At 40.9% G+C, this 23,230-nt stretch overlaps 1 long non-coding RNA gene across 1 annotated transcript in view; it reads left to right on the forward strand.

Moving 5' to 3' along the window:
* Nucleotides 1-23,230, forward strand: part of LOC145511729 (uncharacterized) — a 187,238-nt gene that overhangs the window by 108,782 nt on the left and 55,226 nt on the right. The window contains exon 4 of the long non-coding RNA XR_014058111.1: nt 13,504-13,586. This is a non-coding gene — a long non-coding RNA (uncharacterized LOC145511729). The remainder of the gene's footprint in view (nt 1-13,503; nt 13,587-23,230) is intronic.

Raw genomic sequence — 23,230 nt, forward strand, 5'->3', positions numbered from 1 at the left:
GCAGGTAAACTCTCTATAACCTGCAGCTTGTACATAATATCTGACCCGGTCTGGGCTCCGGACAGCTCTGGTTAAGAACAGCGAACGCTCAGTGCCAAGCGAGACCAACAAGACTCCCAAGCCTTGATGCACACGAGGAGGGGAGGGAACAGGGCACCCAAGCCACGGCCAAGCTGCTCCTCCTGGTCCCCCAAGGTGATGAAATGTGTGACTGTCACAAGACTCAGCAATGCTGGTATAATTGGGTTGTACAGGGAATATAGGCCAGCTGCAGAAACAGTATGTGCTTTGACAAGGAGTGTGTTGCAAGCCGCTGCCAGCCTGTGCCTGCTGCCAGCTCCACTCAGCTACAGATAGAAATGATGATGCTCCGTGGGCCACAACCCTCGTGGTAGCCTCCACCAACCACTGCGTGAAGACCAGGCAGGATCTAGAATTCCAGAGTGCGTGGCAGCCTTCAAGTCAGCTACATATTACAGCATGGTACTTCTTGAAGGATGCCCCTGGTTCATCTGCATTGGCATTGAAAGAAAAGCCTGTTTAAAAATACACCTTCTCCCCCCACCTCAGACCTATCGAATCAAAACCCCTAAAAGCAGGGCCCAGGAAACTGCATTTTTCAGGTTTCCTGGTGTTTCTTATGAACACTGGTCTGAGAGCCAAGGTCAAGTGAGCCAAAAGAGAGATACCAAAACGAAAACTGACAAAACCATATAAAGTAGAGGAAAATAATATCATCTTGCATCCTGATTCTACTTTGCAATTTGCCAAGTAGTTTTATATGCAGTCTTATTTCTCCACAAGTATATTTACAGAAAAGAATACCTAGGAGATCTGAGTTGTCTAAAATTAGAAATCTAGCTTAAAATTTTTTTAAAGATTAGGAATAGAACAAAAGATCCCCTGGAGAAGAAAATGGCTACCCACTCCAGTATTCTTGCGTGGGAAATCCTATGGACAGAGGAGGCTGGCAGACTACAGTCCATGGGATTGCAAAAGAGATGGACAGAATTTAGCAATTAAACAACATTTCAGTAACGTCTAGAACTCCTTCCACTCTACTGTTCTGATTCACACTAACGATGATGACACAAATAGCAATAATAAGAAAAAAATGACAGCAACCCTACCTGTGTGCCAGACTATTGTGCTGAGATTCTATGTTCATTACTGCATTGGATCTCCATAACAACATGTGAAATGTTATACTTCCAGATTTGAAGTTGAGAAAATGAAGGCTCAGGGAAATTAAACGTTATTGCCTGAGATCATAGAGCAAGTAAATTATGGTACCTGGATCCAGATGTTCTGCCTGACTTTAGAGCGTGTGGTCTAACCACTCTGACCTACGGCCTCTCTGGCAAGACTCACTCAATCTGGTTACAAAGTTGCTCCATTGTTTGACCATTAAACCTGGCCTTACTTTCTCACAATGACCACTGTAGTCATATCGAGCCTAGCAAAGTGGATGAACTTCTCAATGACTCTCTTAGCCCTGCACCCTCAATGTGTTCATTAAGCCACAGGGTATTGACTTCCCATTTGGTGCCATATTTTGTGCTTGGTGGTAGAAATACAATGACGAGTAAAATGAAGTTCCTGCTTTAATAGAATTTATATCATGGTATAAATGTAAGACTGTTCCAGTTCACACTAGGTCTAGTTTCCCCAACTAGAAGCCCACGACCTAGAGATTTTATTGCTACCATGTCTGTGTTAATAAAACACGCTGATTCTTCCAACCCTTGGCCAGCTTCTCTCATGGTGAATTTTAGCAAGTCTAAACTCTTCATTGTTAATCACTTTTAATGATCTCCGGTGCTATATTTGCAAAAGGCTGGGATCCTTGTGAGGGCCTCCTAGGTGGCACTAGTGGTAAAGAATCCACCTGCCAATGCAGGAGATGCAAGAGATGCGGGTTCAATCCCTGGGTAGGGAAGACTGGCGAAGAGCATGGCAACCCAGTCCAGTGTTCTTGCCTGGAGAATCCCACGGACAGAGGTGCCTGGGGGTTACAGTCTATAGGGTCCCAAAGAGTTGGACGTGACTGAAGCTACTCAGCACACACACACGTGATCACTGTGTCAGTCAGGACTTTGATCAGTTATGAGACAGAAAAAGCAAAGCAAATCAGCTCACATAAAGAAAGTGTGACTTACGAAATGGAAGATTCTGGGGATTTTCTAAGTATAGGTGGATTCAGGTAGTTGAGCAATATTGTCAGAAAGTTCTTCTCATCATCTCTGGCTTCAGCTTTCCTCTGACAGCTTTGTTCTCTTGTAGGTTCTTCCAACACAATGACAAGATGGCCAACAGTAACTACAATCTCACCTTCTATTCTGTTTATAAACACCAAGGAAATAATTGTCTTTTTCTAGAAGTTTCGATTTAAAAAAACAAACCCAGGCTTGACTGCCAGTAGCATGACCTGGGTGACCTAAGAATGTAGTGCTTTGTCCACACCTGGGACACAGGTTCAGACGTAACGGTTTGTCCAGATCTAGCTCTTGGGCCCCTAGGAAATGAGTTTGGCCCCACCCAAGCTACATTTATCAGAAGTTGGTAGGAGGTGCTTTCCCAAAGACACGACAAAGCGCTATTATCAGAAGTAGACGTTGGGCAGAGAAAAGCAGTAGATTCAGTTCATAACCATTTAGCAGGAACTTTAAAACAGTATCCCAATCTCGAGTAACAATTCTGAGGAAGAAAATCAGTTCTAAGATCAAGAAAATGGGGAAGAGGTAAAGAGACAGGGAGGGAAATGGAGGATGTAAATATTTTATTTCCTTCAAGCACCATCAAATATTTTATTTTATTTTGTTTATAAAATGCGAAAGATGAGGCCCTTCCATGTAGACAAATAAATCTTGGGTGACCTTAGTAATGTGTATCCCATTAGATGGATCAAACTGACCTCAACAGAAGGTTCACTGGGGGTCTTGTTTGATTAAAAGTGTGATTGTAGTGCTATTTGGGGAAATAAAAGTTTAATTCTGTCAAATATTCAGGTGCTTTGAACACAGTAGCTGTTAGGTTATTTTAGACAAGTGCACCAATTATATTTTTCTTTCTGGTTCTATTTTGGTATCTACAACATTTTATTTGGGCATGATTCAGAAGCCTACTCTTTCTTACTAGAGATGAGAGAGAAGTTGGAAAATAACTGAGAAAATTATGTAATGTCTGTGTAAAACAGAGATAGTAAAACAGAGCCATCTCCCAAAGCTGTTGTGAGAATTAAGTGAGTTAATTCAAAGAAAACACTTAGGATAGCGTTGCCACATAATAGACATGTTACTTACCATAATTATTTTAAAAGGATACTTTGGTGGTACTTAGCAAATGCTTTGATAGTGAATGTGTTTAAGGTAACCAATATGTTATTCCAATAATCAAATATTTGCCTTGAATTATTATTATTCACTGGGGAAGAAAATGGCAACCCACTCCAGCCTTCTTGCCTGGGAAATCCCATGGACAGAGGAGCCTAGGGGGCTAGCATCCATAGTGTCACAGAGTCGGACATGACTGAGCTACTGAGCATGCGTTATTATTCAAATAATTTTATTTGTACTTCTGTATGGTAAGAACCTGAGGTCAGCAATAGCTGTGGTCTCTGTCACTCTCCCACAAAACCTAACGTTTGTCAAGTGAATGGAGAAATAAATGAATGGAAATAAATGGAGCCATGTCTTCCACGGCTTTTCAAACTGTCTTTCCATCAAATTCCTGTGTTTCTTGAAGAAAGTAACAACTAATGTAAAAGCATTTTCCTTCACTGCAGTAAATGCATTTCCACAAATTATGCCTAAAGAGGGCAAAGCCTTACCTCCCAAAGAACAAAGGCTTGATTGGCGCAACTTCAGGAACAAGGACAGGCCGAAAAGGGAGAGATTTTGGATCAGTGAACATCCCTGGCTGCCCTGTGATCAGTCAGAAAAGTCTACCTTTTCACATCGGCAGACATAGAGGCCGCGTTTATTCTCTCTTACTCCTCACCGCACCTTTGAAGCAAGACTGAAGGCTTGTGCGTGCTTGCTAACATTCCCCCTCCAATCTCAGCGCGAGGCTGACGTCCCCCGCACCTAGCTTCCTGGCAGTCCTTGTCTCCATGAGGCAGCTCCCACATTTGTCTCCTGGAGCGCATGAATGGGGCCGAGGACCGCCAGGCCTCTGGAAGAGCATCAGGCTCCGTGAGTGCCGCCGCGCTGGAGAACGGCCACAGATGGCCGCCCAGGGACAGCCATACGGCTGCATGGCCTTCTGCAGAGAGCAGTATGTGCTGGGCAGGGTGGCCAGGGTACACGCGTGCGGGCCCGCCCTGGAGCCACACCCGTGCGCTGCTGCCAGAGGGCTTCCTGAGGCGGGGAGGAGATGCAGCAGGGGTCTACTTTCGAAAAGCCCCTCCCCTTTGATGAGAAGCAAAGGAAGACCGAGCTCCACGTGGAAAGAGCTTTCTGAATTTCTCTCCTCTATGCAGAACGCAGCACTGCAGCAAAATCTTCCCTCCCAGTCTCCATGGTTTTCTTCCTATTAGCATGTTTATGCCCTCTGTGCTGAACAGGTTAATGGAGCTTTCAGCCCTCATAATGCCACCAGAAACGCAATGTTATCTATAATAAATTCCACCAAAATGCACATCCCAGCCCGCGTTCTTAGTAACCGTTTCCTTAATAGAGTGTACCGCGGCATTGATCACAAGCTCCGTGCCTTGGAGACCTGACCCACTGGGGGGGTCCGTCCCTGTCTGTGCAGTCACACCCAGAACTTATGAGGTGAGGTCAGAAAGCGGAGGTTAAAAAGATCATGGCATGGTTCTAAAGAGATGTTTGCATGGTCCAAATACAGATATTTTAAAAATAGGTTTATAAAAAGAACCAGATACTTCCTCACAAGCTTAAGGATTACTTTTTGTGTCACAAATATCTTTTTAATATTCCAGACACTGAATAAATCCTTTTATCTGCTTCTTTGTTATTCCTGATGCTGATCACTCAAGCAGTTAATGGCTCCAAACTATCCCTACTGTAACATTCCAGTCCCTTTAGCTTATTCTTGAATTCATTTTAAAAAATTTGTTTATCGCTAAAGTTTACAATCTACTTGGGATGTTTACTTGGATGGATTCTTATTTTGTCTCAGTTAGATAAATAAAATGTGTTTTGATGTTTTGCTCAAGCTTACCAATATTAGCTCCTGTTGAATTATTTAAAATATTAAGAAAAAAATAAAAATGATTTGCATCCAATAATAAGACATTTTAAAAGAGCACTATGATTTTTACCTAGCTTATAGTTCAAAAAGTAAAAAAAAAAAAAAAACAACTAAGATCTTTTTGCTTTAATATTCATTTGGTACATTGTATAAAAGCTATAGGAAACCTGAAAATATATTTCTTGACATTTTAAACTATATGAATAGACAGATAAATAATATTTAACTTCATATATTTTTATGAGGGTTACCTGTCACCTAACAGCAGGTGTAATTCCAGGTTCAAAATGCAGCTCTGGAATTCTTTTGGAGTAAGTCCTTTGATCATTAGAGCCACAACTTCTGTAGGTATATGCAACAAAATTATATGCAGAAAAGCACAATAAAATTTTATTTATCCTTTAGAGTCTCAAGGCATTCCTTGGATTGTTTCATTAATACTGTTAGATTTATCCCAGGGAATAAAATGCAAAATAATGACGCACATAATTTGCTTTTGAAGTACTGATGTGAATCACAAAAGATTCCTGTGTTAATTGGAGTGTGCCTGTTCAGCACTTTATATGCCAGTGCAGCCTCCTCTGAGTTCATTACATTGTTGCACAGGTTTTTAAAACATTATTCATATTACACAAGTCAACTCTTGTGCAACAGTGATGAGAACTATAGGAAAAAACTATGCTAAAATGAGATTGCTCCATTGGGCATGGTATACCTATTAGGTCATGTCAATTAAGTCATTTCTGAAACAAGAGGTATTTGTTTGAACTAAATAGGTGTTATTCTTAGTTGGCATTGTGAGTTCTGAACCTGAATCTTACAATGAGCACCTTGTTATGATAACTAAAAAGATAGACAGGTTTTCATTCATCACAAGAGAATCTGTGTTGGATACTATGGGTGGAGTGTCTCTTCTTACGAAGTTTAGGATGCTCTCAGGGAGGACTACTTCACACCAAATGTTTGTCTTAAGCCATCACTTTTAGGTTAGGTTCTATTTTCAATTTATGGATCTTCTTTCAAGGAGAAAATAAAAAGAAAGTTAGCAATATTTTAGGAGCAGCATAAAACATGTGTAGTTTTAAAAGGAAAAGATCTGACAAAATATAACATGACCACAGTATTATTATAGTTTACTTTTCTCTGCTTACTTTTCAAGTTTCTAGTAACGTGAACATTAGAATTTGAAAATTAAAAATAAAGAATCCAGAGCAGGAAAGTTAATGGGTAGCTACTATTGCAATAAAAAATAAAATAAGGGTTCTGACACCCAATTAATGGCGCTTAGTGAAGAGGAAAATATCATCTATGACACATTTAAATATGGCAGTTCTTGTAACAAAGTGTAGCAGCAATAACACTTCGTTATTTTTGACGGCATCTATAGTTTGGTAGCACTAAGAGCAAATCATTTTTCAAGAATAATATATTAAATTCAATTTAAGAGCAAAAAAATCACCAAACACCAACACCTTAATGTAAACTATTATAAATATTATGTTTAGGAAAAGAGACAATTTCGAAGAATAACATCTTATACATAAAATGATTTTTAAGTACAATTTGAAGTCCTATTCTGATTTTATGTGGTGTTAAACTAGTATCTGAAATTTGATTTATAAAATACCTATTATGTAAACACATTTTACATAGATTCATGATTGAAATATTAAAAGAGAGGAACAATAAATAAATTTTATCATAAAATTTTCCACCCAAAAAGCTGTCACCTGTTTAGACAAATCGACAGAATAAATTGGAAATAACCAGTCTTCGGTGCTTCCTGCCCTTCCGGGAAACGTACCGATTACTCTAACAACAGAGCTTTCTGGCACTCTAACCTTGGTTCTTGGTCCTTTCCTAGCTTTACCTTCTGCTCTGTTTATAAATCTGCTTGAGGTCGCTTAAACCATCATCGCCAACACCCATCTGTATGCCACTTAAACCGCTTAACTTCACTGTGTTCGTTTCCTCATTTGTAAAATGAGAATAATAATAGTACCAACTCATAGGGCAGTTGTGATGATTAAATGAACTGATACACTGACTGGCATATGTCGATGCTCAATAAGTGTCTGCTACTATTGTTTCTGTCAAATGGATGATAAACTCTGTATCACTCCAGGGCAAATTTTAAAATAAGCGAAATAAGTCTCAAACGTGTTCAGTTTTCTACTTTTTGTCTTTTCTCCCAACCCCATGTCCTACCCTGCACGTTACCTGCCCCCCCTTCTCCCACCTCCCACCCCACCCGTTGAGCTGACACGCTGCAAGAAACCGTTTCACACAGAGACTCAGGCTGGGAAGTGGAAGGAAGCAGATGGAGCTTTGGGTGAACATCCATGTGTTTGCCAGCCTGCCCTTCTGAGCACCAAGCATTCCTTTGCTCCCTCGTTCTCCACATGGATCTCATTGAAGCTCTCCTCAAGGGAGAAAGCCGGAAGGCCCATCCTCTTGGCATCCACATCAAAGTCCATTATCGGTGAGGGATGCATAGTCATCTCTAAATCACTTTCAAATGTGAATCCATCTGTCCTACAGCCACTCAGTACAGTGTGATGGAACAGTTACCACAGTCAAAGTCCTTTGGAAAATAGGGTGGTTGAGAGAGACACAGAACCCACTGGCCCATAGCAATTACGCGGTACTATTAGGCAACCATTGTGAGGGCTTCCAGTCAAGAATGTGAGGATCTTCCTTAGTTAAGCCGTACTTCCACTTCTTAGGAATATCTCCCTGGCTCCATCTTCCAAGAGATTTTGTTTTTTTCCTTTCCTGTATCCTCTTTGGCTGTGACTTGAAGTTGTTGTTAGAAGTCCCACAAGCGATGTACAGATTTCTCAGTTACCTGCATGTGAGAAGGATGGAGTCCCAAGACTTGCTTTAAATCCTGAGCAATCATAGGCCTTTAGTCCAATTTCAGCAACAGAAAATTGGGTTAAAGGTTTACTGAGCAAGGCCCCGCCCATCAGAACAAGACCCAGTTTCCCCCTCAGTCAGTCTCTCCCATCAGGAAGCTTCCATAAGCCTCTTCTCCTTCTCCATCAGAGGGCAGACAGAATGAAAACCACAGTCACAGAAAACTAACCAATCTGATCATCACATGGACCAACAGGCTTGTCTAACTCACTGAAACTATGAGCCATGCCACGTAGGGCCACCCAAGACGGACAGGTCATGGTGGAGAGGTCTGACAAAACGTAGTCCACTGGAGAAGGGAATGGCAAACCACTTCAGTGTTCTCGTCTTGAGAATCCCATAAACAGTAAGAAAAGGCAAAAAAATAGGACACTGAAAGATGAACACCCCAGGTCGATAGGTGCCCAATATGCTACTGGAGATCAGTGGAGAAACAACTCCAGAAAGAATGAAGAGACGGACCCAAAGCAAAAACAACACCCAGTTGTGGATGTGACTGGTGATGGAAGTAAAGTCCGATGCTGTAAAGAGCAATACTGCATAGTAACCTGGAATGTTAGGTCCATGAACCAAGGCAAATTGAAAGTGGTCAAACAGGATGGCAAGAGTGAACATCGACATTTTAGGAATCAGCGAACTAAAATGGACTGCAATGGGTGAATTTAACTAGGATGACCATTATATCTACTACTGTGCGCAGGAATCCCTTAGAAGAAATGGAGTAGCCATCATAGTCAACAAAAGAGTCCAAAATGCAGTACTTGGATACAATCTCAAAAATGACAGAATGATCTCTGTTCATTTCCAAGGCCAACCATTCAATATCACGGTAATCCAAGTCTATGCCCTGACTGAAGAAGCTGAAGTTGAACGGTTCTATGAAGACCTACAAACCTTCTAGAACTAACAACCAAAAAAGATGTCCTTTTCATTATAGGGGACTGGAATGCAAAAGTAGGAAGTCAGGAAACACCTAGAGTAACAGGCAAATTTGGCCTTGGAGTACAGAGTGAACCAGGACAAAGTCTTGCAGAGTTTTGCCAAGAGAACACACTGGTCATAGCAAACACCCTCTTCCAACAATACAAGAGAAGACTCTACACATGGACATCACCAGATGGTCGACACTGAAATCAGATTGATTATATTCTTTGCAGCCAAAGATGGAGAAGCTCTATACAGTCAGCAAAAACAAGACCGGAGATGACTGTGGCTCAGATCATGAACTCCTTGTTGCCAAATGCAGACTTAAATTGAAGAAAGTGGGGGAAACCACTAGACCATTCAGGTGTGACCTAAATCAAATCCCTTACAACTATACAATGGGGGTGAGAAATAGATTCAAGGGATTAGATCTGATATACAGAGTGCCTGAAGAATTATGGATAGAGGTTTGTGACATTATACAGGAGACAGGGATCCCGACCGCCCCCAAGAGAAAGAAATGCAAAAAGGCAAGATGGTTGTCTGAGGAGGACTTAGAAATAGCTGTGAAAAGAAGAGAAGTGAAAGGCAAAATGGAAAGATATATGCATTTGAATGCAGAGTTCCAAAGGATAGCCAGGAGAGAAAAGAAAGCCTTTCTCAGTGACCATTGCAAAGAAATAAGGAGAACAATAGATTGGGAAAGACTAGAGATCTCTTGAAGAAAATTAGAGACAAGGGAACATTTCATGCAAAGATAGGCTCAATAAAGGACAGAAATGGTATGGACATAACAAAAGCAGAAGATATTAAGAAGAGGTGGCAAGAATACACAGAAGAACTACACAAAAAATATCTTCATGACCCAGGTAATCACAATGGTGTGATCACTCACCTAGAGCCAGACATCATGGAATGCAAAGTCAAGTGGGCCTTAGGAAACATCACTATGAACAAAGCTAGTGGAGGTGATGGAATTCCAGTTAAGCTATTTCAAATCCTAAAAGATGATGCCGTGAAAGTGCTACACTCAACATGTCAGCAAATTTGGAAAACTCAGCAGTGGCCACAGGACTGGAAAATGTCAGTTTTCATTCCAATCCCAAAGAAAGACAATTTCAAAGAATGTTCAAACTACTGCATAATTGCACTCATCTCACATGCTAGCAAAGTAATGCTCAAAATTCTCCAAGCCAGGCTTCAACAGTACCTGAACCATGAACTTTCAGATGTTCAAGCTGAATATAGAAAAAAGCAGAGGAACCAGAGATCAAATTGCCAACATCCGTTGGATCATCAAAAAAGCAAGTGAGTTCCAGCAAAACATCTACTTCTGCTTTATTGACTATGCCAAAGCCTTTGACTGTGTGGATCACAACAAACTGTGGAAAATTCTGAAAGAGATGGGAATGCCAGACCACCTGACCTGCCTCCTGAGAAATTTGTGTTCAGGTCAAGAAGAAACAGTTAGAACTGGAGGTGGAACAACAGACTGGTTCCAAATCGGGAAGGAGTGCATCCAGGTTGTATATTGTCACCCTGCTTATTTAACTTATATGCAGAGTACATCATGAGAAACGCTGGACTGGATGAAGCACAAGCTGGAATCAAGATTGCTGGGAGAAATATCAACAACTCAGATATGCAGATGACACCACCCTTATGACAGGAAGTGAAGAACTAAAGAACCTCTTGATGAAAGTAAAAGAGGAGAGTGACAAAGTTGGCTTAAAACTCAACATTCAGAAAACTAAGATCATGGCATCTGGTCCCATCATTTCATGGCAAATAGATGGGGAAGCAATGGAAATAGTGAGAGACTATTTTTTGAGGTTCCAGAATTACTGCAGATGGTGACTGCAGCCATGAAATTAAAAGATGTTTGCTCCTTGAAAAAAAAGCTATGACCAACCTAGACAGTATATTAAAAAACAGACATTACTTTGCCAACAAATGTCCACCTAGTCAAAGCTATGATTTTTCCAGTAGTCATGTATGGATGTGAGAGTTGGACTATAAAGAAAGCTGAGCACCAAAGAATTGATGCTTTTGAACTGTGGTGCTGGAGAAGAATCTTGAGAGTCTCTTGGACTGCAAGGAGATCCAACCAGTCCATCCTAAAGGAAATCAGTCCTGAATATTCATTGGAAGGACTGATGCTGATGCTGAAACTCCCATATTTTGGCCACCTGATGCTAAGAAAGGACTCATTGGAAAAGACCCTGATGCTGGGAAAGAGTGAAGACGGGAGGAGAAGGGGACGACAGATGATGAGATGGTTGGATGGCATTACCGACTCAATGGACATGAGTTTGAGTAAACTCCGGGAGTTGGTGATGGACAGGGAGACCTGGTGTACTGCAGTCCATGGAGTCACAAAGAGTCAGATGTGACTGAGTGACTGAACTGAACTGAACTGAGTCAAGCTTCATGGATCCTTCAGCAATATGATTTTCTCAAAAAAAAAAAAAGATGTTTTCTTTCATGAAATAAACACTATTCAAAACAGGGTCTTATATTTCCTTTGTTTATTTTTGCTTATGTTTATTATATTTACTTACTTATTTTTTGCTTTCTCAATACCACCACCTCCATCATCCCCTCCATTTGCAGCACACACACACACACACACATAGTATTTCTCTTTCAGTTTAAGCACAGTCCTTGAGAATGCAGGCTTTCTTGTGGAAAGCTAAATCTTTTATCTGCTTTTTTTCCATAAGCCGTTTTGTCCAACTAAACAATTTTCTGAGTGTCATGCCCTTAGTATGATCTTCTCCCAGAGGCAGGTTAATTAATTGAAAGGTTTTACTGGGATTTTCCCACTGCAAGCTGGATGCACAGAACATCCCTCATGTCCTAGGAGATTATACACCCAGATGGTAATAGAGACCTAGATCCCTTAATCACTACATGGAGGAAAGCTGACTGCATGGAAATACCTGCATCAGACTGTTCCACGAGTTAAAAATTCACTTCCTTTGTTTTCAGCCATTGACCTTTACCCGGTTTATTTCTTACTACATTTGGCTGTTCCCCTTTTTATACAGTCAATTATTCAGGAATATTCTAAAAATATTGTTTTCTTTGTTGATAGAGTAGGTGGAATTATTACTCAGTGGATAGTAATGGAGAGAGTAGTTTTGTAGAGTACATATAATGCCCTCTATAAAGAGCAAAATGAAAAATAATCACATACAGGTTTTCACAGAGAGGCAACTTACTTGCTGTTTACCCAGTTTTCTGTTGATGAAATTAAAAATTGAATTGTAATAAAGATTCCTAAAATAAAAGCAAAGTTTGATGGTAAGCAACTTATACTTTTAATAGCTAAATGAAACTAAACTTCTTAAAGGAACAAAAAAAAAGTCACATAAAAGAGATATCAATGTATACCTTTCAAGTTAGCTGATCAGCATGTAGAGATTAAACATAATGATTTTTGAAGTAGCAGTGATTGCCACTAGGCCCCATTTTTAGCCTTTGAGTTATGGATAACATATGGGTCTAGCTATAAGACATTTTTGTGTGTGTGTTACCTACCCATTTACTCTGTCTGGAAACAATAATTTATTATTAGATATGAAGTTAAAAAAATTCAAAGTAGCTAGCTTTTAAATATAAAATATAACTGCATTGATATCTTCTAAGTTTAACACTAGGACACATAGAAACTGTTATTTTCCCTTTAATTATTCCCTTTTTAACTCATGAGAGTTATCTGTGCCTTGGGCATATCCTAATATTTAAGCATTTTCTCTATGATAAAGTAATTTTAACGAAACCCTGAAAATGAAAGATGAAGCTGGATCTTCAAAATTGGCTCTGTTTTCTTTTCGTTTTAATTGAGTAGTTGAATGGTATTCTGGGGGCAGCCTGGATATTATATGTAGAAACAGATTTATATCAGTGTAAACAGTTTATATCAGAGGTCAAATATACACTGCTCACTTCAGTTCAGTCGCTCAGTTGTGTCCGACTCTTCGCGACCCCATGGACTGCAGCACGCCAGGCCTCCCTGTCCATCACCAACTCCCAGGGTTTACTCAAACTCATGTCCATTGAGTCAATGATGCCATCCAACCCTCCCATCCTCTGTCGTCCCCTTCTCCTCCCGCCTTCATTCTTTCCCAGCTTTGGCGCTTCATTCTTTCTGGATCTGCTCAGGTTGGATTAAAGCATTAGAACAAAGAGGTGATCCACCTTACTGGTTGTCAAAGAAATGCAAGTTAAAGCAAGCCACACATGGGACTATTTTTCACACCTGTCAGAATGGCAAAATGTTAAAAGACTGACCATTCTTTCTGCTGAAATGAATTTGATGAACAGGCACTAGATATCTGGGGTAAGCTCAGCATCACTGTGCCTCCTTTTAAAATCCCTTTCATCACAGAAAAGGAGCTGGGAGCTGCCTTTCTCCAAACCTCCTTTGTTGTGTGGTTCCAGGTACCACGGCAGTGAGACTCTTGGTCCAGGTTCGAGATGCCTGAAGGAGGGAAGGAACAGCGTTCTCCGGAGACGGTAGCCAGGTGAGTGTGTGAATGGGAGGTTCTGGCTCGCTCAGAGACCCTCATGGCCCTGCTGCTGACTGAGGTAGTTAGAGCCTCCCAGAGATGCTGGAGAATTCGACAGTGTACTGATCAGTTCTGAGAGGTTCTAGAGACTCACCAGAAACCATTGTCCCAACCAGAAATCCTTGCTGGCACTGGGTCTCCTTCCCTAGCCCTTTCAAAGGTTATAGAAGCTTCTTATTCTAAGAACTAAATTTACTGATTTATGCAATCCATAGAGCATCCTCTGTTTTCTTGACTAAGCCCTGACTGATAAAGGCTTTCTCTGAAAGTCTGGTGAGAAGCTAGATTATTTTAACACTCTTAGGATGCTGTGGTACGCAGAATTCTAAGAGGACCTTCAGTGAGCCATCTTTTCATTCTCCCCTCACGGTTAGTGTGGGTGAGACCTGTAACTTGTTTCTAACCAGTAGAATATGGCAAAAATGATGGGGTATCATTCTCATGACCATATTGCCTTAGATGATGAAAGTGAAGGGACTTCAGGTATAATTAACCAGTCACGTTTAAGTTCATTAAAAGGGATATTATCCTGAGTGAGCCTGATCTAATCTGGTGACCCTTAGTAGAAGTTTTAGACTCAGAAGATGCTGAGAATATCTATCTCCTTCTGGTCTTGAAGAAGTAAGCCAGGGTGAATTCTATACTTGCAAGATCATGCATTCTGCTAGGAATTACATGAGCTTGGAAGAGGCCTCAAATCTCAGATGAGACCCCATCCCCATCTGATACCTTGATTGCAGCCTTGTGAGACCCTGAGCAAAGGACCTAACTAAACTATGCCTGGACTCTCAGCCCTTGGAAACTGTGAGAAAATAAATGTGTATATTTAAATTATCACTGCATATGTGGTAATTTCTTACACAACAATAGGAAGCTAACAAAAATATCATTTGATAGTACCTATTAGAACTTTTATTTATAACTGGTTTTTACCTAACAATTCTAGTGCTAAGATTCTTTAGGATTTAGCTTATATGTGAAGTGTTAGTCACTCAGTCGTGTCTGACTCTTTGCGACCTGTGGACTGGAGCCCTCCAGGCTCCTCTATCCATGGAATTCTCCAGAAATTCCACTCCCTTCTCCAGGGGATCTTTCTGATCCAAGGATCGAACCTGGGTCTCTTGCATTGCAGACAGATTCTTTAGCATCTGAGTCATAGGAAAGCCTTACATAAATATTAGCAAACGCATATCAGACTATACACATAGCTACATCCACTCTGTTGTTGTTGTTGAGCCAGAGTGGTGTCTGACTATTTGAGACCCCGTGGACTGTAGTATGCCATGCTCCTCTGTCTTCCGCTATCTCCCAGAGTTTGCTCAAACTCATGTCCATTGAGTCGGTGATGCCATCCAACCATCTCATCCTCTGTCGTCCCCTTCTCCTCCTGCCCTCAATCTTTCCCAGCATCAGGGTCTTTTCTAGTGAGTCAGCTCTTCCCCTCAGGTGGCCAAAGTATTGGAGCTTCAGCATCAGCCCTTCCAATGAATATTCAGGACTGATTTCCTTTAGGACGGACTGGTTGGATCTCCTTGCAGTCCAAGAGACTCAAGCATCTTCTGCAGCATGACAGTTTGAAAGCATCCATTCTTCAGTGCTCAGCCTTCTTTATGGTCCAACTCTCCCATCCATACATGACTACTGGAAAGACCATAGCTTTGACTATGCAAACTTTTGTTGGCAAAGTGATGTCTCTGCTTTTTAATACACTGTCTAGGTTTGTCATAACTTTCCTTCTAAGGAGCAAGCATCTTTTAATTTCTTTAACATCCACTCTACATTTACTGAAACTTACAAGCAGATTGCTCAACAGTACTTTTAGTGTTGTTACATTTTGTTATAAAGTTTATGTAAATGTTTATGTATATTTATATTCATGTGTATGCATAGAAAGTTGTCTATGTGTATCTTTGAATATCTGAAAAGTGGTTAACCCAGGGAAATTAGATACAAAAAGGGTAAGATGAGAAACCTTTATTTTCTCCTTCCAGCAGTAGCACATTGTGTAATTTTTTTTTTTAACTATGAATGAATCACTCTTGTAAATGTTTAGTACAAAAAGTTGTTAGAACTGAATGATAGAATCTAGAATAGCTTCATTTGCATTAAATGCCTGGAACAATACCCTGCTCCAGGTAGGCTGTCAATAAACAGTTGTTAAATGAATAAATCAAGCTCTTACATTCAGAAGGTATTAGTCCATGAGATGAGGGAGGAGTTACTAATGCTGGATTTCACCCATAAGAAGATCTGAGGAGCGATAGAATTGACAGCTGACAGTTGCTTTCCAGGAATAAGTCATAAAAAAGCTTTGTTCTTACTGTTCTTGAAAAGCTAATAATAAAATGAAGCTATTACCGAAATAGATTTAATTATATATTTAATTGTTGGCGATAGAATTTTTTTTTTAATATACTTGAAAAATACTAATGATCTTAAGGTTTTAAAATAGAGACTGTGCACCCTGTTCAATATGACACAAGTAAGGTTTGCTTCTATCATTTTTTTTAATGTAATTTCAAGTAAGGTTTCAAAGAAAAGGGCAGTGTGCATCAGGGTCTTTTCTAGAGAGTCAGTTCTTCACATCAGGTGGCCAAAGTATTGGAGTTTCAGCTTCAGCATCAATCCTCTCGTTGAATATTCAGGACTGATTTCCTTTAGGATTGAGGTTTGTTCTCCTTGCAGTCCAAAGAACTCTCAAGAATCTTCTCCAACACCAAATTTCAAACTCATCAGTTCTTCGGTGCTCAGCTTTCTTTATAGTCCAGCTCTCACATCCATACATGACCACTGGGAAAACCATATCCTTGACTAGATGGACCTTTGTTGGCAAAGTAACATCTCTGCTTTTTAATATGCTGTCTAGGTGGCCATAGCTGTTCTTCCAAGGAGCAAGCGTCTTTTAATTTCATGACCCAGGGACAGGGGAGCCTGGCGGGCTACCATCCATGGGGTCACAAAGAGTCAGACCTGACCGAGCAACTAAGCACAGCACAGTCCCCATCTGCAGTGATTCTGGAGTCCAAGGTAATAAAGTCTGTCACTGTTTCCATTGTTTTCCCATCTATTTGCCCTGAAGTGATGTGGCCAGATGCCATAATTTTCATTTTTTGAATGTGGAGTTTTAAGCCAGGTTTTTCACTCTCCTCTTTCACTTTCATCAGTAGGTGTTTTAGTTCCTCTTCACTTTCTGCCAGTAGGGTGGTGTCATGAATCAAGTTAAACTGGAAGTGGTCAAGAGTAAACATCAACAATTTAGGAATCAGTGAAATGACATGGACCGGGATGGGCGAATTTAATTCAGATGACCATTGTATCTACTACTATGGGCAAGAATTGGAGAAGGAAATGGCAACCTACTCCAGTCTTCTTGTCTGGAACATTCCATGGACAGAGGAGCCTGGTGGGCTATGGTCCATGGGGTCGCAAAGAGTCGGACACGACTAAAGCGACTTAGCATGCATGCACGTGGACAAGAAAGAATCCTTGAGAAGTAATGGAGTAGCCCTCATGGTCAACAAAAGAGTCTGAAATGCAGTACTTGGATGCAATCTCATAAACAAAGGAATGATATCTGTTTGTTTCCAAAGCAAACCATTCAATATCATAGTAATCCAAGTCTATGCCCCAACCACTAATGCCGAAGAAGCTGAAGCTGAATGGTTCTATGATGACCTACATGACCTTCTAGAACTAACACCAAAAAAAGATGTCCTTTTCATCATAGGGGGTTGGAGTTCAAAATTAGGAAGTCAAGAGACACCTGGAATAACAGGCAAATTTGGCCTTGGAGTACAGAATAAAGCAGGACAAACAAAGGCTAACAGAGTTTTGCCAAGAGAAGCACTGGTCATAGCAAACACCCTCTTCCAACAACACAAGAGGAGACTCTACACATGGACATCACCAGATGGTCAACACTGAAATCAGATTGATTATGTTCTTTGCAGCCAAAGATGGAGAAGCTCTATACAGTCAGCAAAAACAAGACCGGGAGCAGACTGTGGCTCGGATCATGAACTGCTTATTGTCAAACTCAGACTTAAATTGAAGAAAGTGGGGAAAACCACTAAACCATTCAGGTATGACCTAAATCAAATCCCTTATAATTATTCCAGCACTTAGAAACAAACTATTTTAAATTATAATTTCTACTGTAGGCCCACTGATGATGAAGTCACTTGGAAAACATGAATTTGGGGGAATAAGTGGTATCAAATAAGAAAACTCGTGGCCAAGTCACGTCAATAAATGCTAACACCACTTGCAATGCCTCATCATGAGCCTAGTTATAATCTTCTGAATCCATTAATTACATTTATAGGCATATACATCTTTGTATGTCCATTGTTCCTTTAGAGAATCTTGTAACCTGTCCAATGCAATACTGTTATTTAAGTTGATTATTTGCATTTTAATTGGTAACATCTTGAACTTTAAATGATATTTAGTCCATCTTCTGTACTTATTTTACACTCTAGCACTTGATTTATTAGTGTTAAATTACTCATACACCAAAATTTCTCAAAGTGCGGTGTAGAGTTATCTGTGTTAGAACACCTGGTGAGGCTTTGCTCTAAAGGCAGATTGTTGTGACCCAGTCACAGCTGCAGAATCAGAATTTCTGGACGGTGAGGCCTAGGAATCTGTATTTTGAAAATAAAATGCTCCAAGAATACTGAAGGCTTGGAATCACTACATTTGCAATGAAGGTATTTGCAAAGGCTGCAGCTGAACAGAAGAGAGCAGAGAGAGGGAAAAGTGGTGAAGAGAGATGTGTGTGTACTTAATTCTACCCTCAGGCAAGCCTCCGGATCATAGAAACCCTTCCTGCCACACCTTTCCTTCCAGCAGAATTGGTTCTTTCACATTCAAATTCCCTTTGAGAGCACAGGCGTGGGAACCTTCTCTGCCCCAGCCAGGAGTGGGTGAGCCTGAGAAAACTAGTCAATCTGGTGATGTCTAAGTGTCAGCAGTGGGAAGAAGCGACAAGGAAGCCTTCCTCTAAGAACCCACATTCCACCCTTTCCACTAGAAATTTCAGTATTCCATTTCACAGCTCCCTATAAAGAGAATTATCTTGTTCTGCCTACTGTGTATCACAGACTTGAAAAATTAGTGTAACTGAAATACTGTGACCTCTTTGAAGAGCATATGAAGCTTTCTCTTTCAGTTTTACAAATTCAGAATAACAGCTAATTATAATTTGTATCATTTTAAAAAAATATCACTCCATGATGGCAGAAGAATGGACAAATAGATCAAGGGAATAGAACAGAGAGGCCAGAAGCAGATGCACACAAATATGGTCAACTGATCGACAGAGGAGCAAAAGCAATAAAACGGAGCAAAAATAGTCTTTTCAACAAATGATGCTCAACTGAGCATCCACATGCCAAAAAAAAAAAAAAAGAATTTAAAACAGTCTTTACAATCTTCACAAAAATTAACCAAAATAGTTCTCAGACCTAGATGTAAAACGCAAGCCTACAGAAGCCCTACAAGACAACAGAGGAGAAAATTACATGACCTTGAGTGTAATGATTACTTTATAGATGTAACAGCACAGACATATTCTATGAAATAAATTATTGAAAAGCTGAACTTCATTTAAATTAAAAACTTCTGCTCTGTGAAAGACAATGTCAGAAGGACAAGAGGACAAGCCACAGATCGGGAGAATATGTTTGTAAAGGCACATCTGATGAAGGACTGGGATCCAAAGTATACAAAGAGCTCTGAAAGCTTAACACTAATAAAATGAACAACCTGATTTAAAAAAATGGGCCAAAGACCTAAACAAAGACCTCACCAAAGATGTACCAATGTCAAATAAGCATACGAAAGGATGTTGCACATCATAAGTCATTCAGAGTGAAAGTGAAAGTCACTCAGTCATGTCTGACTCTTTGCGACCCCATGGACTAGTCAGTTCCTGGAATTCTCCAGGCCAGAATACTGGAGTGGGTAGCTGTTCCCTTCTCCAGGGGATCTTCCCAACCCAGGGATCAAACCCAGGTCTCCCATATTGCAGGCGGATTCTTCATCAGCTGAGCCATCAGGAAAGCTCAAGAATACTGGAGTGGGTAGCCTGTCCCTTCCCCAGGGGATCTTCCTGACCCAGGAATCGAACCCAGGTCTCCTGAATTGCAGGTGGATTCTTTACCAGCTGAGCTACCAGGGAAGCCCAATATACCACAGTCAACTGTCCCAGGCACCACTGGGATTCGAACCCAGGGTCTCCTGTTTACTAGACAGGCGCTTTGACCAGCTAAGTAAAGCAGCAGTGAGACACCACTGCCAACCGATGGGAGCCCAGAATCCAAAACTGCAAACACCAAATGCTGGAGAGGACGTGGAGTATGGGGGTCTGACTCATTACCGGTGGGAACGTAAGGTGTACAGCCACTGTGGAAGACAGTTTGGCAAGTTCCTTACAAAATGAAACATGCTCTTAAGATAGAATCCAGCAGCCATGCGCATGGGTGTCTACTCACAGGAGTTGAAAATGTATGTCTATACAGAAACAGGCACAAGGGCGTTCTGCTACTGCTGCTAAGTCGCTTCAGTCGTGCCCGACTCTGTGCGACCCCATAGACGGCAGCCCACCAGGCTCCGCCGTCCCTGGGATTCTCCAGGCAAGAACACTGGAGTGGGTTGCCATTTCCTTCTCCAGTGCATGAAAGGGAAAAGTGAAAGTGAAGTCGCTCAGTCGTGTCCGACTCCTAGCGACCCCATGGGTCTGCAGCCTACCAGGCTCCTCCACCCATGGGATTTTCCAGGCAAGAGTACTGGAGTGGGGTGCCATTGCCTTCTCCGACAAGGGCGTTCATAGCAGCTTTATTCCTAATTGCCAAAACCTGGAAGCCACCAAGGTGTCTTTCCTTAGGTGAATGAATAAATAAACTGTGATGCATTTAGACAAAAAAAAAATATTACTCAGTGTTGAAAAGAAATGATCTCTCAAGCCATGTGAATATATGAAAGAAAATTAAATGCATATTCCCAAGTGAAAGAAGTCAGTCTGAAATGAACACATACTGATGCCAACCGTATGATGTTCTGGAAAAGGCAAAACTATAAAGAGAGGTAAAAGATTAGAGGTTGCCAGGAGTCTGGGAAGAAGGGAAGAATAAATAGGCAGAACACGTAGGAATTTTAGGGCAGTGAAATTATTCTGAATGATACTACAGTGATGGATATATGTCGCCATACAGCTGTCAAACCATAGAATGTACAACACCAAGGTGAGCTAATGTTAACTACAGGGTTTGGATGATAATGATATGCCAGTGTAGGCTCATCAGCTGTAACGAATGTACCACTCTGGGGCTGAGTATACATGGCATGTGACAGAGGTATGTGGGAACTCTCCTTTCTGTTCACTTTTGCTATGAACCTATATTTGCTCTAAAAAGTCAAGTCTATCTTTAAGTAAAGGCAAACTGCTGCTGCTGTTGCTGCTAAGTCGCTTCAGTCGTGTCCGACTCTGTGCGACCCCATAGACGGCAGCCCACCAGGCTCCCCCGTCTCTGGGATTCTCCAGGCAAGAACACTGGAGTGGGTTGCCATTTCCTTCTCCAATGCAGGAAAGTGAAAAGTGAAAGTGAAGTCGCTCAGCCGTGTCTGACTCTTCGAGACCCCATGGACTGCAGCCCCCCAGGCTCCTCCGTCCATGGGATTTTCCAGGCGAGAGTACTGGAGTGAGTTGCCATTGCCTTCTCTGAAAGGCAAACTAGGGACCAAATACAGAAATAACAACAAAAAACAAATCCCCAAATCCTTTATGAATAATTTTCTTAAACTCTTAAAACAGCGCACATGAGTCATTTAAACATAGGACTTTCCAAGCGCTCATTATCCTGGATTAATCACCTCTTTCTAAGCTTACACTGAATTCCTGTTATCACATTGACAAAAATTACATTATGAAGGCCTGAAATCATTGATTAGAATATTGTTTTCACTCAGAATGAAATTTCATTCTTTTTTCTAAGGAGTTAAAGTTTGAGCTCATTAAAACAGTTTCAAGCTTTGCCTGAATCAGTCTGACTATACTGTGAATCAGTCTGACTATACTGTATAAAAATTATGTGGCCATTCTCAGTTTCAAGTTCACTCATCTCTTATCCTGAACCATGATGGGGCCTATATTAGCTAAAACATAAGTCAAGGGCTAATACTTTGAACACTTTTGAGTAAGAATTCCTGGGAAATGATGCTTTGTGTCCTGAGAGTGTGGAGAATCTCTATTGTAGCTAAGGACTGAGTTCACCGTCTGTTCCCACCGCAATCCAATAGGTCCACAGGGAGTTGCCACACGTGTTTGTTATATAGGTTGTGTTCAGCATAGCAACCTTCTGGTACTTTCATTCATTTGATAAGTGGAATGTATTTGGTATGTTCTAATGAGTCTCAGACATTCTAACATGATGAGCTGAGAGATTTTATCAGGTGGAAAATAGCCTTCGGATGTTTGTGAAAAGCAGCAGGCCTGTGTAAACTTCACCAGATTTAAGAAGAAATCGCTATAAAAAGTTGTAGATTGCAAGGATGTTATGAAACATTTTTGTATGCATTTCATTAATGTCCAGTTTTCAGTTCCAGAATTAAGATTTTATAACCTCTGTCACTTTGTACTAAGAAGTAGAGAAGTAAAAGAAACTCCAGAAATGGTACTAACTCTGTTTTTAACTCTCCAGTGACTTTTTCTTGAACGGCCAATTACTTAGGCACTCGAAAAAAAATTCTTTTTAAGTTTTCACTTAGTGCAAAGGACATAATCATTCAGATTATCTCAATCATACAATAATTTCCTTGGAAGAAAAGCATTATCAATATAAAGTTTAAATTTAATTATAGTGTATTTCATGTTTCTCTTCTTTTCACAGGATCACTAAAAATAGGTGTAATTTAAGAAATTAAGGTGAAATATAAATTCACTACGTTCTCTCTCTCGATTTGTGGATTGATAGTCACTCTGTTGAAGATTCCCCACTACCCTCACCCCACACACGTCCCCCCTGTTGAAACCCTACCCACCTACAAGATGTTTCCCTACTAAACTTTCTGGATGCCCCAACCAGATGTTCTGTCACCCTTCCTTGAACCCTGTTGTATTTCTTTCCTTTCTTACAGCACTTTGTACATTCTGTCTCCTATTAACACTGCTGTCATATTGACTGTTGGAAGGACCTTCCTTGAAATCCGCAGCTTGGTCTCAGCCATCCTTGGCTTCCTCTCCTTGGACAGATTAAGCATTCATTAAGTATGTGTTTAACTCGCCTTGTCCTTTAGGTTTGCAGGGAGTAGTCATGGGAGCCGTTTAAAGTAGAATAATAGTCTTGAACTATTTCAGACTCTTAATCACATGCTTCAGGATCTTTTGGGGGGTGGGGGGTTCCTTCTTTGTTGACTATGGCACAATACATTCACAGTACTTCTCCGTGGGGAACCGAATCTCTGTGACCTCAGCTTTGGTGTTGTTCAGTCGCTCAGTCGTGTCAGACTCTTTGCAACCCCATGGACTGCATGGTTGGATGGCATCACCAACTCAATGGACATGAGTTTGAACAAGCTCCAGGAGATGGTGGAGGACA

Source organism: Giraffa tippelskirchi, chromosome 6 (genome assembly GCF_054371585.1).
Source record: "Giraffa tippelskirchi isolate mGirTip1 chromosome 6, T2T-mGirTip1v1.2.pri, whole genome shotgun sequence".
In the NCBI taxonomy this organism is placed as follows: Eukaryota; Metazoa; Chordata; class Mammalia; order Artiodactyla; family Giraffidae; genus Giraffa; species Giraffa tippelskirchi.